Raw genomic sequence first — 15,598 nt, forward strand, 5'->3', positions numbered from 1 at the left:
ACTCCATTGGACTCTACATCTCCCAGGGCTTTGCTGTCTCTGCAGTCTGCTGATAACCAGGTGTTCTTGGGTTCATGGAAGGATGAACCAGTTGAGCCTGGAAAGCCCAGCCATTTGAAATGTCCCACAATGGGGGGGGGAGGGAAGAATTGGGAGATTGGGATTGACACATATGTACTATTGATACTATGTATAAAATAGATAACTAATGAGAACATACTGTACAGCACAGGGAGCCCTACTTAATGCACAGGTGACCTAAATGGGAAGGAAATCCAAAAAAGGGGATATATGTGTTGCTGATTCATTTTGCTGTACAGTAGAAACTAACACAACACTGTAAAGCAACTATATGCCAATAAAAAATAATTTTTAAAAATGTCCCATGTGATCAGGTGTTGAAGTAGTGACCCCCAAAGCAGCTGGGCAACTGAAGAGAGAGGCAGGTTCAGGAAAGAAAGGTGTTAGACTGGCTCATAACTCAACTATCAACATCATTAGACTTGAGGGGATCTTGGGAAAACAGTTTCACATACTGACTTCCAGGACCCTCCAACATGGCATCCTCTTGTGGCTACTCGTGGACCCCCAGGCCTCCAGTGTCTCTACCTCCTCGGAGGTCCCAGCTGCATGTGTTCATGTCACATGATCCTTCTCCTGCTACCTAAGTGACTGAGCCAAGAGTGGACACCTGACCAAAGGGAAACAAGCAAAAATACAGGGCTGGACAACTGGATTCTCTCCTGAACGAAGACATGCAGGCAAGGGTGGTCACACCAATGGCACAGCAGGAGTCTGGAGTGTTTTTTTTTAATCTATTTATCTATCTATCTATCTATCTATCTATCTATCTATCTTTATTTTTGGCTGTGTTGGGTCTTTGTTAATGCGTGCAGGCTTTCTCTAGTTGCGGTGAGCAGGGGCTACTCTTCATTGCAGTGTGTGGGCTGCTCATTGCAGCGGCTTCTCTTGTTGCGGAGCATGCACTCTAGGTGCATGGGCTTCAGTAGTTATGGCTCGTGGGCTCTAGGGCACAGACTTAGTAGTTGTGGCACACAGGCTTAGTTGCTCCATGGCATGTGGGATCTTCCCGGACCAGGGCTCAAACCCATGTCCCCTGCATTGGCAGGAGGATTCTTAACCACTGCACCACCAGGGAAGTCCCAGGAGTCTGGAGTTTTGTCTAACAGAAAAAGTATTAGTTCTGACCAAACCCCACGTTCTCTGGTGAAAGGAGGTTAAAGACCGTCTTTCTATAGCATTAGGAAAACGCTGTAAAACTGTTTCTTTATTTAACAATACCCAAGCCCTTGAAGCTTCCTCCTTGATCCTGTTTACTATTTCGTCAGCTATTCCCATTGATCCTTTCTATGGCCCTTTCAAAAGATGGCAATCAAAACTGAATTTTGTCCTCTAGAGATTGAATGTATTACTCCCTTGGTTGTCAAGGACTGAAACTCATCTCAAACTATTAAAAAGAAAGATTTACGTAAGAATACTGAGGAGACATTCATAACTGCAGAAGGGCAGCAAGCCATGGGAATAAGCAGAGCTAAGGACTCATACACAATAAGGCCCATTCTTTCTCTTCTCAGGCCTTTTCTTGTAGGTCAGTACTATTCTTCTCTTTCATGGTAGGGTGGCTTTCTCTACACAGTAGAAAACACAGCTGCTGACCACTCCCAGGCTTTATGTGTTAGAGCTTCAGCCATCTGGACAGAGACTAACTTATTTTCTCAATCAATACCAGTTCCCCAATGTGAAAATAACAGTGCACAGATAGTTGACATACATCAACTACAGCTGGAAGGCAGGATTAGGTTAGTCTAACGTGGGGCTTTGGCTGTACCTGTGTGAATGGGGGAGGGGGCTCTCAACAAAGGACTACTGGGAAGGGAATACCTTGTCCACAGTATGGAGATGACCAGGCTGAACATTAACAGAAGGGCATCCTAATCCTTACACTTCAGATCACTGCTTAGATGGTCCAACATTAAGCTTTCTCTTAAATAAATTATATTTCTCATTTATGTGTTAGAAAGTTTTCTGTATCAAAAAAGAATATTTAAAAAAATCTTATTTACATGAAAGCTAGGTGGCAATTAAGACTGCAATTAAGACTTACTTCCTGAAAATTTGTAGGAAATGAACAGGTAGCCAGTAGCCTAATGACTGAGGTGTGATTTCAGCCTAGCAGTTTTAGGTATTTTCTTTGCTTCTCATTTTTAGGAATATATCCTTATCTTTTCAGGTCCAAGAGAGAAAAATCTATTTGCAGTTTCTGACAACAAATAGTTAAGTAATGCATTGATTTTAGACTACAATGACTTTCATTCTGGAATATTCAAAATCATATACATATATTGTCAAGTGCACATGGAACATACTCTAGGGTAGATCATATGTTAGGGCACAAAATAAGTCTTAATAAATTTAAGGAGACTGAAATCATATCAGCCATCTTTTCCAACCACAATGGTATGAAACTTGAAATCACTTACAAGAAGAAAACAGGAAAATCCACAAATATGTGGATATTAAACATCATGCTACTGAACAACCAATGAGTCAAAGAAGAAATCAAAAGAAAAATAATAATTACCTTCAGACAAATAAAAATAGAACATACCAAAACTTACGTAATACAGCAAAAGCAACTCTAAGAGGGAAGTTCATAGTGATAAACGCCTAATCAAGAAACAAAGATTTCAAACAGCTTCACTTTACACTTCTAGGAAGTAGAGAAACAAGAACAAATAAAGCCCAAAGTTAGCAGAAAGAAGGTAATAACAAAGATCAGAGCAGAAATAAATGAAATAGAGACTAAAAAGACAATAAAGAAAAGATAAATGAAACTAAGATCTGGTTTTTAAAAAGATAAACAAAAATTGAAAACCTTTAGCTATACCCACCAAGAAAAAAGAGGATTCAAATAAATAAAAACAGAAAGAAGAGGTGTCACAATTGATATCACAAAAATAAAAAGGACCATAAGACACTATTATGAACAATTATATACCAACAAACTGGACAACCTAGATGAAATGAATTCCTAGAAACATACAACCTATCAAGACTGAATTACGAAGAAATAGAAAATCACAACAGATTACCAGTAACAAGATTGAATCAGTAGCCAAAAACCTCCCAATGCAATCCCTATCAAAATTCCAGTAGTATTTTTCATAGAAAGAGAACATTCCTAAAATATGTATGGAATCACAGAAAGACCCTGAATAGCCAATGCAATCTTGAGAAAGAACAAAGTTGGAGGTATCACACCTCCCGATTTTAAACTATATTACAAAGCTATAGTAATCAAAACAGTATGGTATTGGCATAAAAACGGAGACTAGATCAACAGAGCAGAATAGAGAGCCCGGAAATAAACCCACACATTTACTGTCAATTAATTTATGATGAAAGAACCAAGAATATACAATGGGGAAAGGACAGTCTCGTCAATGAATGGCACTGGGAAAACCGGACCTCTGTCTTACACCATGCAGAAAAAGGAACTCAGAATGGACTAAAGACTTGAATATAAGGCCTGAAACCATAGAACTAGTAGAACAAAAAATAGGTAGTAGGCTCTTGACATCAGTCTTGGAGATGATTTTTTGGATTTGAAACCAAAAGCAAAGGCAACAAAGGCAAAAATAAACAAATGGGACCATATGAAATCAATAAGCTTCTGCACAGCAAAGGAAACCATCAACAAAATGAAAAGGCAATCTACTGAATGGGAGAAAATATTTACGAGTCATATATCTGATAAGGGGTTAATTATCCAAAATATATAAACAACTCATATAACTCAATAGCAAACAACAACAACAACCAAAAAACCCCCAAACAATCTGATTTAAAAATGGGCAGAGGATCTGAATAGATATTTTTACAAAAATGACATTCATATGACCAACAGGTGCATGAAAAGGTGCACAATATCACTAATCATCAGGGAAATGCAAATCAAAAGCACAATGAGATATCACCTCACATCTGTCAGAATGGCTCTTATCTACCAGATAAGAACTAACAAGTGTTGGTGAGGATGTGGAGAAAACAAAACACTTATGTACTGTTGGTGGGAATGTAAATTGGTGCAGCCACTATGGAAAACAGTATGGAGGTTCCCCAGAAAACTAAAAATAGAATTACTATATGATCCAACAATCCCACTTCTGGGCATATACCCTGACAAAACTATAATTCAAAAAGATACATGCACCTTATGTTCATAGCAGCACTATTCACAATAGCCAAAACATGGAAAGAACCTAAATGTCCATCGACAGATGAATGGATAAAGAAGATGTGGTATGTATATACAATGGAATACTACTCAGCCGTAAAAAAGAATGAAATAATTCCATTTGCAGCATCATGGGTGCAACTAGAGATTATCACACTAAGTGAAGTAAGTCAGAAAGAGAAAGACAAATACCAGATGATATCACTTATATGTGGAATCTAAAATATGGCACAAATGAACCTATCTACAGAACAGAAATAGATTCACAGACATAGAGATCAGACTTGTGGTTGCCAAGGGGGAGGAGGGGAGGGAGAGGGATTGACCGAGAGTTTGGGGTTGGTAGATGCAAACCATTACATTTAGAATGGATAAACAACAAGGTCCTACTGTATAGCACAGGCAACTATCTCCAATCTCCTGGGATAAACCATAACGGAAAAGAATATTAAAAAAAGAGTGTCTACATGTGTATAACTGAGTCACTTTGCTGTACAGCAGAGATTGGCACAGCATCGTAAATCAACTCTATTTCAATTAAAAACAATAAAAAAGATGTGGCATATATGTATGTGTATATATACATACACACAGTTGAATATTATTCAGCCATAAAAAAGAATGAAATCTTGCCATCTGTGACAACATGGATGGACCCTGAGGGCCCCTAATTAACCCCTTATCAGATATATGACTCGTAAATATTTTCTCCAATTCAGTAGGTTGCCTTTTCATTTTGTTGATGGTTTCCTTTGCTGTGCAGAAGCTTATTATGCTGAGTGAAATAAGTCAGAGGAAGACAAATACTGTATTATCTCCCTTATATGTGGAATCTAAAAAAAAAATAAAAACGCTGTACTCATAGATACAGGGAACAGATTGGTGGTTGCCAGAGGCAGAGGGTTGAGGATGGACAAAATGGGTTAAGTTGGTCAAAAGGTATAAACTTCCAGTTATAAAATAAATAAGTCATGAGGCTGTAATGTACAGCATGGTAATTATAGTTAAATAATACTCTACTGCGTATATGAAAGTTGCTAAAAGAGTAGATCTTAAAAGTTCTCGCGCTTCCCTGGTGGCACAGTGGTTAAGAGACCGCCTGCCAGTGCAGGGGACACAGGTTCGTGCCCTGGTCTGGGAAGATCCTACATGCCGCGGAGTGGCTAGGCCTGTGAGCCACAACTACTGAGCGTGCGCGTCCGGAGCCTGTGCTCCACAACGGGAGAGGCCGCGACAGTGAGAGGCCCACGCACTGCGATGAAGAGTGGCCCCCGCTCGCTGCAACTGGAGAAAGCCCACGCACAGAAACGAAGACCCAACGCGGCCCAAAATATACAAATAAAAAATTTTAAAAAATCTTTAAAAGCTCTCATCACAAGAAAAAAAATTATAAGTATGTATGGTGATGGATATTAACTAGACTTACTGTGGTGATCATTTTGCAATATACAAATATAGAATCATTATGTTGTACACCTGAAACTAATATTTTTCGTCAGTTATACCTCAATTTTAAAAACCAAGGAAATAAACCAACATCAAAGCTCCTGAAGTACAAACCTGAATAAAACATCTTAGGCAGATTCACTGGCCTCAGCCAAAAGAATATGAATCAGTAGGTCTTTTAGTATGATAAAACTCAAGTTTCTGACCTTGCTACTTCCATTCCTACTTGCATACATTTTTACAATGGCTGTAAACTTACAGTATTGCAAATCATTAATCCACATCACTCATAATCAGCCACATCACAAAGTTTAGTTACCAAGTTCTGCCATAAACAAACAACTGCACACGTATCCTCACAGCATTACTGAGCCCTGCTAATTCAACTGGCTTTGGGATCAAATGGGAAGATTCCTGGTCACTAATGCATATTGAAATGCAGCTTCAGCGATCCAATTCAGGAGTAGAGAAGCACTGAATTTATCTGACATTCTGCCTTCCATACTATAGCTTTTATACATTCTGAATAAAAATCTGACAATGTCCATGCAGTGGGCTGTACAGATGAAAGGCCCCCCAAACTATCCCTTAAGATGGTTAAAAAATATGTGTACTTTTCTCCAATGTTTATTATGAAGCTTTTCAAAAAAAGGAACACCCTAGATACAAATATTATGTCTTATTCCCTTTATCTCCAATGTACAGATATGTTTTATATGTGCATATTTCATCATTTGATTTATCTATATGTATGAGAATATGTATATGTAGTAGGATCTATATATAGCTTTTTGTTGAACCACTTGAGAGCAACTTGTGGCTTTCATAACATTTTACTCCTAAGTATTTCAGCCTTCATCTCTAAGAATAATTTACATAAATCCCATGTATGTGGCTGAGATGTTCACATGTACCAAGAAAGCATCTTGCATTCTTGTCTCAGGCAGGAAGGTGCTTTGTTGTGGTCTGGAGAGAGGCCTCTGAAGTTGGGAGGTCCTGGGCAGCCACCAAATTCAGCTAATGGCAGAGCCTCCTCTGTGCGTTTGAATCCTTATTAGGCTGCTTATCAACCCTGTGGCCTGGGGCAAGTGGCTTACTAGCTCTGATGATGACGTTGGTGGTGGTGATAATGATGATACAGCAGCAGCAAGCACTTAATAGACCTTACTGTGTGCCAGAATTACTATTCTAGATTCTTTCCTAGAGGTGACATCACCAAGATGGCAACACAGGTTGTTCCTGACTTTGCTCCCCTCCCAAGAAGAACAATTAACGACCTGTGAAATATAATTCATATTTTATGGCAAGACAAGAAAAATGTAAACTGAAAAAAATTTTTTTCTGCCCTTTGGCCTCCTCTCTACCCTCTACTGTGCACTGTGTATCCATATTATGCATCGACCAAACCTCCCCATCGGCAGAAATACCTGCTCAGTCATAAAGAGCAACATTCTCTTAGCACCAACAAGACAACTCCTTAAAAGATAACATTCCTTCTTAATCTTGTAAGGGGCCACGATGAACCACAACCCACTACTGTCAAGAATACATCATTTAACGTGCAGCCCTCTGTTCCAGAAACTTATATAACTGCGTTTGACCTCTAACAGGCGGAACAGTCCTCAGAGCTTTCTGAGGCTGTTCCCAGGTTATTATAATCCTCAACTTGGCTAGAATAAAATTTTCCATCTCTCTCTTAGATCGATGGATTAATTTTTTTGTCGACAAACCATTCACGGGCACAATGCCACTGAGGAAATTCTAGAACGTGGGGTGAGGCTGAAGCATCCCTTCCACCACAGAGACCAAGACAGACGGCACTGGAAGGGTAAGAGGAGCAGCTACACACTGCCAGCCTTGCCCCTCCTCCGGGCCAGCACGGCACCACATGGAGAGGTCTCCCCTGGGTCCCTGGTTCCTCCAGTGGGAAAAGAGAGCCCAGCAGGGACATCCAGCTCCCCCCAGCATTGCGGGTCACTTTATGGGAGGCCCCACTCTGGTCCTGCCTCATGAGGATGGCAGGGGAACCTGTGGGGTTTGACCCTGGGGGATCTGACTGTGATGGAAAAGGTGGGAGGGGCTTGAAACAACCAGCGCTGGGACCTTGGCAGCCTCAGTTCCTACCTGCAGCACCCAAGTAGTGGTCCCAAGCGCGGCTCTGCCCATGTGCAGAACCAAGATGGTGGCGTGGTCTGAGCAGGGAACTCAGCGGGGCGCAGGTCTGCCTCATGTGGGACCTCACATGAAGAGCCTTCACAGCTCTGTAGCGGTCTGTCCCCTCACGCAGGCAGGGCAGCTGAGTCAGAGCCCACCCACTGCTGAGGGTAGCTCGTGGCCCTGCTGACCAGAGAGCCAGGCGGGAACACTTCAAAGCTGCGTAGCCCGGCATCGCTCGAGTGAAGAGTCCGGCAGGCAGAGCGGATCATCCACAGAGCAAAGCCAGCAGCACTGTTTAGCCAGGGAACTTGGGGTGTAGGCTGGCTTGAGTCAAGAGCACAAACAAAGAGCCTTGCCAGGTTGGGAGCCAGTTCTCTTCTCCGCCCAGGCAGAGGGTTAATTCATAGCCAGACTACATGAGTGTAGCTCCTGGCTCTGCCCTGCCAGAAAGCCTTCCAGAACACCTGGAAAGCTGCTTGCCGTGAACTCTCCTGCTCTGTCCGGGAAGGGGAGCTAACTCACACCTCCGCCCACTGCTGAGGCAGCTTTGGGCCCTGCCTGACCACCTGGGAAATGGCATGGACCAGCAGCACTTGAGCAGAGAGCCTGGCCAGCAGCTCCCCCAGTCTGCAGAGACAAGCCAGTGACACCATCTGAGCAGAGAGTTTGGTGCACAGGTCTGCCTGATTAGCTTCCCAAAGAAGAGAGTCTTCTCAGCTTTGAGGTGTGCCCTGCTTCCCCACTCCCCACCCCCACCCCCTTAGCAGAGAAGCTAACCTGCAGCTCTGCCCAGTGGTGAGTGCAGCCTCCAACTCTGCTAATTAGGACACCTACACAGAGTTTCTGGGAATCTCAGTAGCTCACCCGGCAGCCCTGGTCCCAGCAGCATTTGAGCAGAGAACCTGACCAGCAGCTCTGCATCTGAAGGTAGCCCCATCTGTCCAGGGAGCTTAGTGTGTAAGTCCGTCTGATTTGATTCCCGAAGAGCCTTGCTGTCCCTGGAGACTGTTCTGCAGTCCCAACCATGCAGGGAAGGTCATTTATTGCCATACCCAAAGTTGAATACAGCCTCTAGCCTGAAACAAGAGGGGAACCTAACCAGAGCTCCCGGCAATCTGTGTAGCCCATCTTGCAACTCCAATTACAGCAGCACTGAGTGGAGAACCTGGCCAATGGCCCAGCCCATCATCAGCGCTAGGATGCTGGCCCATCAGGCCAGGGAAGTTAGAATATAGTTCTGCCCAATTTTATCTGCAAACAAGAGCCTTGATGGTCTTGGGGACTGTATGGGGCCCTGCCTGGGAAGGGAAACTAACTCATAGCTTCATCCTCTGCTGAATATGGCCTTCAGCCCACCTGATCAGGGGACCTAACCAGAACACAGGAGAAGCTACGTAGCCCACCCCACAGCCCTGTTCACAGTGGCACATGAACAGAGAGCACAGCACAGGGCTTTCCCTGTCTGCAAGCAAAACTAATGGCCCCGTCTGACCAGGAATTTCAGTGCACAGTCCAGCCTGATTTGGGTCCCCCAAACAGTGCCTTGGGTCCTGTTCTGCTGCATCCCCAGGCAGGGAAACTAATTCATAGCCCAGCCAACTTCAGAGTATTATACCCAGTCCCAACCATCTAGGAAGCCTAACTAGAGAGTCCAGACAAACGTGGAGCCCATCCTATAGTCTTTTTGGGCAGGGAACCAAGCCAAGAGTCCCATCCAGTATTCACAGCCAGTGGTACACTCCCCTCCCCATGACCTCAGAGCCCAGGCAGAGGCCTCATCCAAAAACAGACCCTGACAGTGAGCCCTTCCTGCCCAAGTATGGTACCAGCTGACATGTCCAGAACACTAAGCTGAGCAAACTAGTAAAGAACTCCCCCTGCAAAGTGAACCTGCAAAGTTCTGGAAAAGAAAGCACTCAAATGCACAGATATCAATGTAAGGAATTAAGGGTCAAAAAAAATCAGATAAATAGGACATCACCATGGGAAACTAATAAAGCTCTAAAAACTAACCCCCATAAGTAGAGATCTATGAAGAGCTGGACAAAAATTCAGAATAACCCTCTTAAAGAAGTTTAATGACCTACAGGAACACACAGACAACTATATGAAATTAGGAAAACAATGCATGAACAAAACAAGAAGTTCAACAAAGAAACAGAAGGCATCAAACAAACAGAAATCCTAGAGGTGAAAAATACAATGACTCTCAATAGAGTGTATAAATAAATAAAGCTCTCTCAATAGAGAGCTTCAAAAATGGTCCTGACTGGGCTTCCCTGGTGGCGCAGTGGTTGAGAATCCTCCTGCTGATGCAGGGGACATGGGTTCGTGCCCCCATCCGGGAAGATCCCACATGCCGCGGAGCGGCTGGGCCCCGTGAGACATGGCCACTGAGCCTGCGCATCCGGAGCCTGTGCTCCACAAAGGGAGAGGCCACAACAGTGAGAGGCCTGCATACTGCAAAAAAAAAAAAAAAAAAAAGAAAAGAAAAAAAATGGTCTTGACTATGCAGAAGAGAAAAATCAATGAACTAGCAGACAGGATATTTGAAATTATCCAGTCAAAGGAACAAAAACAAAAAGAATGAAAAATAGTGAAGAAAGCCTATGGGACTAATGAAGCACAATAAAAGGAAACAGTATCTGCATTATGAGAATTCTTGAAGGAGAGTAAGAGAGGGATAAAAAGCATATTTAAAATATAATGGCTGAAAACTTCTTAAACCTGTGGAGAGAAATGGACATGCAGATCCATGAAGCCTAAAGGACCCCAGATAGGTTGAACCTGAATAGACTACACTGAGACACATTATAATTAAAATGTCAAAAGTCAAGACGAAGAATTCTGAAAGCAACAATAGAGAAGAGACAAGTTACATACAAAGTAACCCCCACAGACTACTAGTGGGTCTCTCAACAGAAATTTTTTCAGACCAGGAGAAAATGGGATGATATATACAAAATATTGAAAGAAAAAACTGTCAACCAATAATTTTATACCCAGCACAGCTTTCCTTCAGAAATGAAGTAGAGATAAAGACTTTGCCAAACAAACAAAAGTTTGTATAAGGAAGATCAACTACTAACCCTGCCTTACAAGAAATACTAGAGGGAGTTATCTGAGTGGAAGTAAAAGGATGCTATTTAACATTATAAAAACATAAGAAGGTTGTGTGAAATTCACTAGTAATGGTGAATATACAAAGTTAAACTCAGTAATATGGTAATGGTGATATGTAATTCACTTACACCTCTAATTTAAAAGTTAAAAAACAAGTGTAGTAAAAACTATGACTACAGTGATCTGTTATGGGATATACAATATAAAAATATGAAATGTATAACATCAAAAACCTAAAATGTGAGGGGAGGAGAAATGAAAGTGTAAAGTTTTAGGAATGCTCTTAAAGTTAAATTTTTATCAGTTTAAAATTTGGTGTTATAATTCTAAGATATTTTATGTAAGCTTCATGGTAACCACAAGGGAAGAACCTGTAGTAATTACACAAAAGAACATCATGAAGAAGTCAAGACATATTGATACCAAAAGACATCAAAACACAAAAAAGACTGCAGAATAAGAAGTGAGGAACAATGGATCTACAAAATAGCCAGAAAACAATTAACAGGGCTTCCCTGGTGGTGCAGTGGTTGAGAATCCACCTGCCGATGCAGGGGACATGGGTTCGTGCCCCCGTCCGGGAAGATCCCATATGCCGCAGAGTGGCTGGGCCCATGAGCCTTGGCCATGGAGCCTGTGCTCCACAACGGGAGAGGCCACAACAGTGAGAGGCCCATGTCCCCCTCCAAAAAAAAGAAAAAAAAATTAACAAAATGCACTATTAAGTTCTTAAATATCAATAATTACTTTAAACATAAATGGATTGCATTTTCCAGTCAAAAGAAAAAGAATGGTTGAATGGATTTTAAAAAACAAGATCCAATGATATACTGCCTACAAGAGACTGACTTTAGCTTTAAAGATGGACACAGACTGAGAGAAAAAGGATGGAGAAAGATACTTCAAGCAGATGGTAACCAAAAAAAGCAGGGGTAGCTATACTTATGTTAGACAAAATAAACTTTAAACTAAAGGCAGTAAGAAGATACAAAGCAGGTCATTATATAACAACAAGGGGTCAATCCTTCAAGAAGATACAACCATATTAAAATTTATGCACCCAACACTGGAGCACATAAATACATAAAGCAAAAACTAACAAAGCAAAAGAGGAAATAAACAACATAAATAATAGTTGGGGTTTTTAGTAAAACACTCTCAACAATGGTTAGATCATCCAGACAGAGAATCAATAAGGAAACAGCAAATTTGAATGACACCATAGATTAAATAGATCTAACAGATGTATATAGAACATTCTGACAGCAGCAGAACACATATTCTTCTTAAACATGCATGGAACGTTATCTAGGATAGATCATATGTTAGGCCATAAAACAAGTCTTAGCAAATTCAAGAAGATCAAAATCATAGTAAGTATCTTCTCTGACCACAATGGCATGAAACTAGAAGTCAGTAACAGGAGGAAAACTGGAAAACCCTCAAATACATAGAAATTAAACAACACTCTTCTGAAAGACCAATGGATCAAATAATAAATCAAAGGGGAAATTGAAAAGTACCTTTAGACGAATGAAAATGAAAACAACATACTAAAACTTATGGGATGCAGCAAAAGTAGTTATAAGAGGAAAGTTCTTAACAATAATAAACGCCTACAGAGCAACAAGAAATATATCAAATAAACAACCTAAGTCTATGCCTCAAAGAACTAGAAAAGATAAGACTAACCCTAGTTTAGCCAAAGGAAGGTAATAATAAAGATTAAAACAGAAATAAATGAAATAGAGAACAGGAAAACAAGAGAAAAGAGTAACAAAACTAAGTGTTGATTCTTTGAAAATATAAACAAAAATTGACAAAACTTTAGCTAGACAAACCAAAGAAAGAGAGAACCCAAATTAAAAGTTATAAATGAAAGAGGAGACAGTATAACTGATATCATAGATATACACAGGATTGTAAGAAGCTGCTATGAAAAAGTATGTGCTAACAAACTGTACAATCTAAAAGAAATGGAAAATTCTTAGGAACATACAACCTACCAAGAATGAATCATAAAGAAATAGAAAATGTGAACAGACCAATTAGGTAGGGAGATTGACTTGGTAATCAAAAAATCTTCCAACAAAGAAAACCATGGAACCAGATGGTTTCATTAATGAATTTTAACAAACATTTAAAGAAGAATGAATGTGAATCCTCAACCTCTTCCAAAAAAGTGAAAAAAAGGGGACACTCCCCAAATCATTTTATATGGCCAGCATTACCCTGACACCAAAACCAGAAACAGACACTACAAGAAAGGAAAACTACAAGCCATATCCCTAATGAATACTGATGTAAAAATTCTCACTGAAACACTACCAAAGATGGCAGAGTGAGAGGACACGGAGTTCCTGTCTCCCCACAACCAGGGCACTTACCAGACACTGGTGGGGTACCTCAATGCCCAAAGAGACAGGAGGAACCCCTGAGCAACCAAGTAGGACATGGCAAGGGAGAGGGGGGTAGGAGAAGTGGAGGCCAGACAGGACTGGTGCCCCTGAGGGGTGGCTGGGAGAGGGGAGGGGTTCCCATGCCTGGAGGGACCCTTGGGGGCTCAGAGGATCAGGGAGGAGCATGGCTAGCATTTCCCCTGCCCAATTGGGCCCCAGGAAGCCTACTGGGCTCCTGGACCTGGTCCTCTGCCCTCCGAGGTCCCCTCTGGCTGCATGCGTCCTAGGGGCATAGGAAGGAGGGAGGAGGGGAAAAGAGGAGGAGAGGTGGATGTGAGGGAGATGCTCCAGGACCGGAGGATCAGGGGATGTGTGGCGGGCATTTCCCCCACCCACTCAGACCCCGGGAAGCCTGCTGGGCTTCCGGGCCTGGTCCCCTGCCTTCTGGAGCCCCCTCTGACTACATGGGTCCTAGGGGTATAGGAGTAGGGGGGAAGAAGAGGAGAGGCCAACGGCGAGGGACCCTCCAGGATCAAAGGATTGGGGGAATGTGCCTAGCGAATTCCCCTGCCCACTTGGGCCCAGGGGGCCTGCTGGGGTCCCGGACCTGGTCCTCCGTCCTCCAAGGCCAGAGGCACTCCTGGGCCCCTCTGGCTGTGCTGAGCCTAAGCCCCGTCCCCACCCCGGGGCTTTTCCGGCCCTGTGGGTCATAAACATAGGCCCTGTCCCCACCTAAACCCCACCCCCCACAGCCAAGGCCCTTCCTGGCTTTCTTTTTTTCCCCCTCTTTTTTGCTACTGTTGTTCTGTTTTACCTTCCGGTTGTTTCATCTCTCTATATATTTTTCTAACATATCTGTTACTTTTCTAATTTTATTTTTTACTCTTTATTATTGTTCTGCTTTATTATTATCATTATTATTTTGCGATACGCGGGCCTCTCACTGTTGTAGCCTCTCCTGTTGCGGAGCACAGGCTCTGGATGCACAGGCTCAGCGTCCATGGCTCACAGGCCTAGCCACTCCGCAGCATGTGGGATCTTCCCGGACCGGGGCATGAACCCATGCCCCCTGCATTGGCAGGCGGACTCTCAACCACTACGCCACCAGGGAAGCCCTGTTCTGCTCCTTTTTTTTTTTGCTGCCCCACATGGCTTGTGGGATCTTGGTTAACAAGCTGGGGGTCACGCCTGAACTCCTGTGGTGGGAGCTCCAACTCTGAACCACTGGACTAACAGAGAACCTCAGACCCCAGGGAATATTCATCGGAGTGAGGTCTCCTGGAGATCCTCATCTTGGCACCAAGAGCCGGCTCTACCCAACAGCCTACAAACTCCAGTGCTGGAAGCCTCAGGTCAAACAACCAGTAAGAGAGGAACACAATCCTACCTATCAAATAAAAAAAATGAGATCACAAAATAATATATCACAGATGAAAGAGGAAGGTAAAAACCTACAAGATCAAATAAATGAAGAGGAAATAGGCAAACTACCTGAAAAAGAATTCAGAGTAATGATAGTAAAGATGATCCAGAATCTCAGAAATTGAATGGAGCACAGATTGAGAAAATACAAGAAATGTTTAACAAAGATCTAGAAGAACTAAAGAACAAACAAACAGAGATGAACAACACAATAACTGAAATGAAAAATACACTAGAAGGAATTAGTAAAAGAATAACTAAGGCAGAAGAATGAATACGTGAGCTGGAAGACAGAATGGTGGAAATAACTGCTGAAGAGCAGAATAAAGAGAAAAGAATTGAAGACAATCTCAAAGACCTTTGGGCCAACACGAAACACACTAACATTAGAATTATAGGGGTCTCAGCAGAAGAAGAGGAAAAGGTCTGAGAAAATATTCAGAGATTATAGTTGAAAACTTCACTAACATGGGAAAAGCCACCCAAGTAGAGGAAGCACAGAGAGTCCCATACAGGATAAACCCTAGGAGAAACACACCAAGACACATGTTACTCAAACTAACAAAAATTAAATTCAAAGAAAAAATATTACAAACATCAAGGGAAAAGCAGAAAATAACATATAAGGGAATCCCCATAAGGTTATCAGCTGATTTTTCAGCAGAAACTCTTTAGGCCAGAAGGGAGTGGCAGGATATACTTAAAGTGATGAAAAAGAGAAACCTACAACCAAGATTACTCCTACCAGCAAGGATCTCATTCAGATTTGATGGAGAAATCAAAAGCTTTACAG

At 42.2% G+C, this 15,598-nt stretch overlaps 1 protein-coding gene and 1 long non-coding RNA gene across 7 annotated transcripts in view; one reads left to right on the forward strand and one right to left on the reverse strand.

The window, feature by feature from the left end:
• FAM124A (family with sequence similarity 124 member A) overlaps positions 1 to 15,598 on the reverse strand; it is a 180,560-nt gene that overhangs the window by 116,369 nt on the left and 48,593 nt on the right. The gene's annotated exons all lie outside the window — the stretch shown is intronic.
• Positions 1 to 15,598, forward strand: part of LOC136792814 (uncharacterized) — a 45,145-nt gene that overhangs the window by 19,547 nt on the left and 10,000 nt on the right. The window contains exon 2 of the long non-coding RNA XR_010837274.1: positions 7,405 to 7,532. This is a non-coding gene — a long non-coding RNA (uncharacterized lncRNA). The remainder of the gene's footprint in view (positions 1 to 7,404; positions 7,533 to 15,598) is intronic.

This window comes from Kogia breviceps, chromosome 16 (genome assembly GCF_026419965.1).
Source record: "Kogia breviceps isolate mKogBre1 chromosome 16, mKogBre1 haplotype 1, whole genome shotgun sequence".
NCBI classification, from domain to species: domain Eukaryota; kingdom Metazoa; phylum Chordata; class Mammalia; order Artiodactyla; family Physeteridae; genus Kogia; species Kogia breviceps.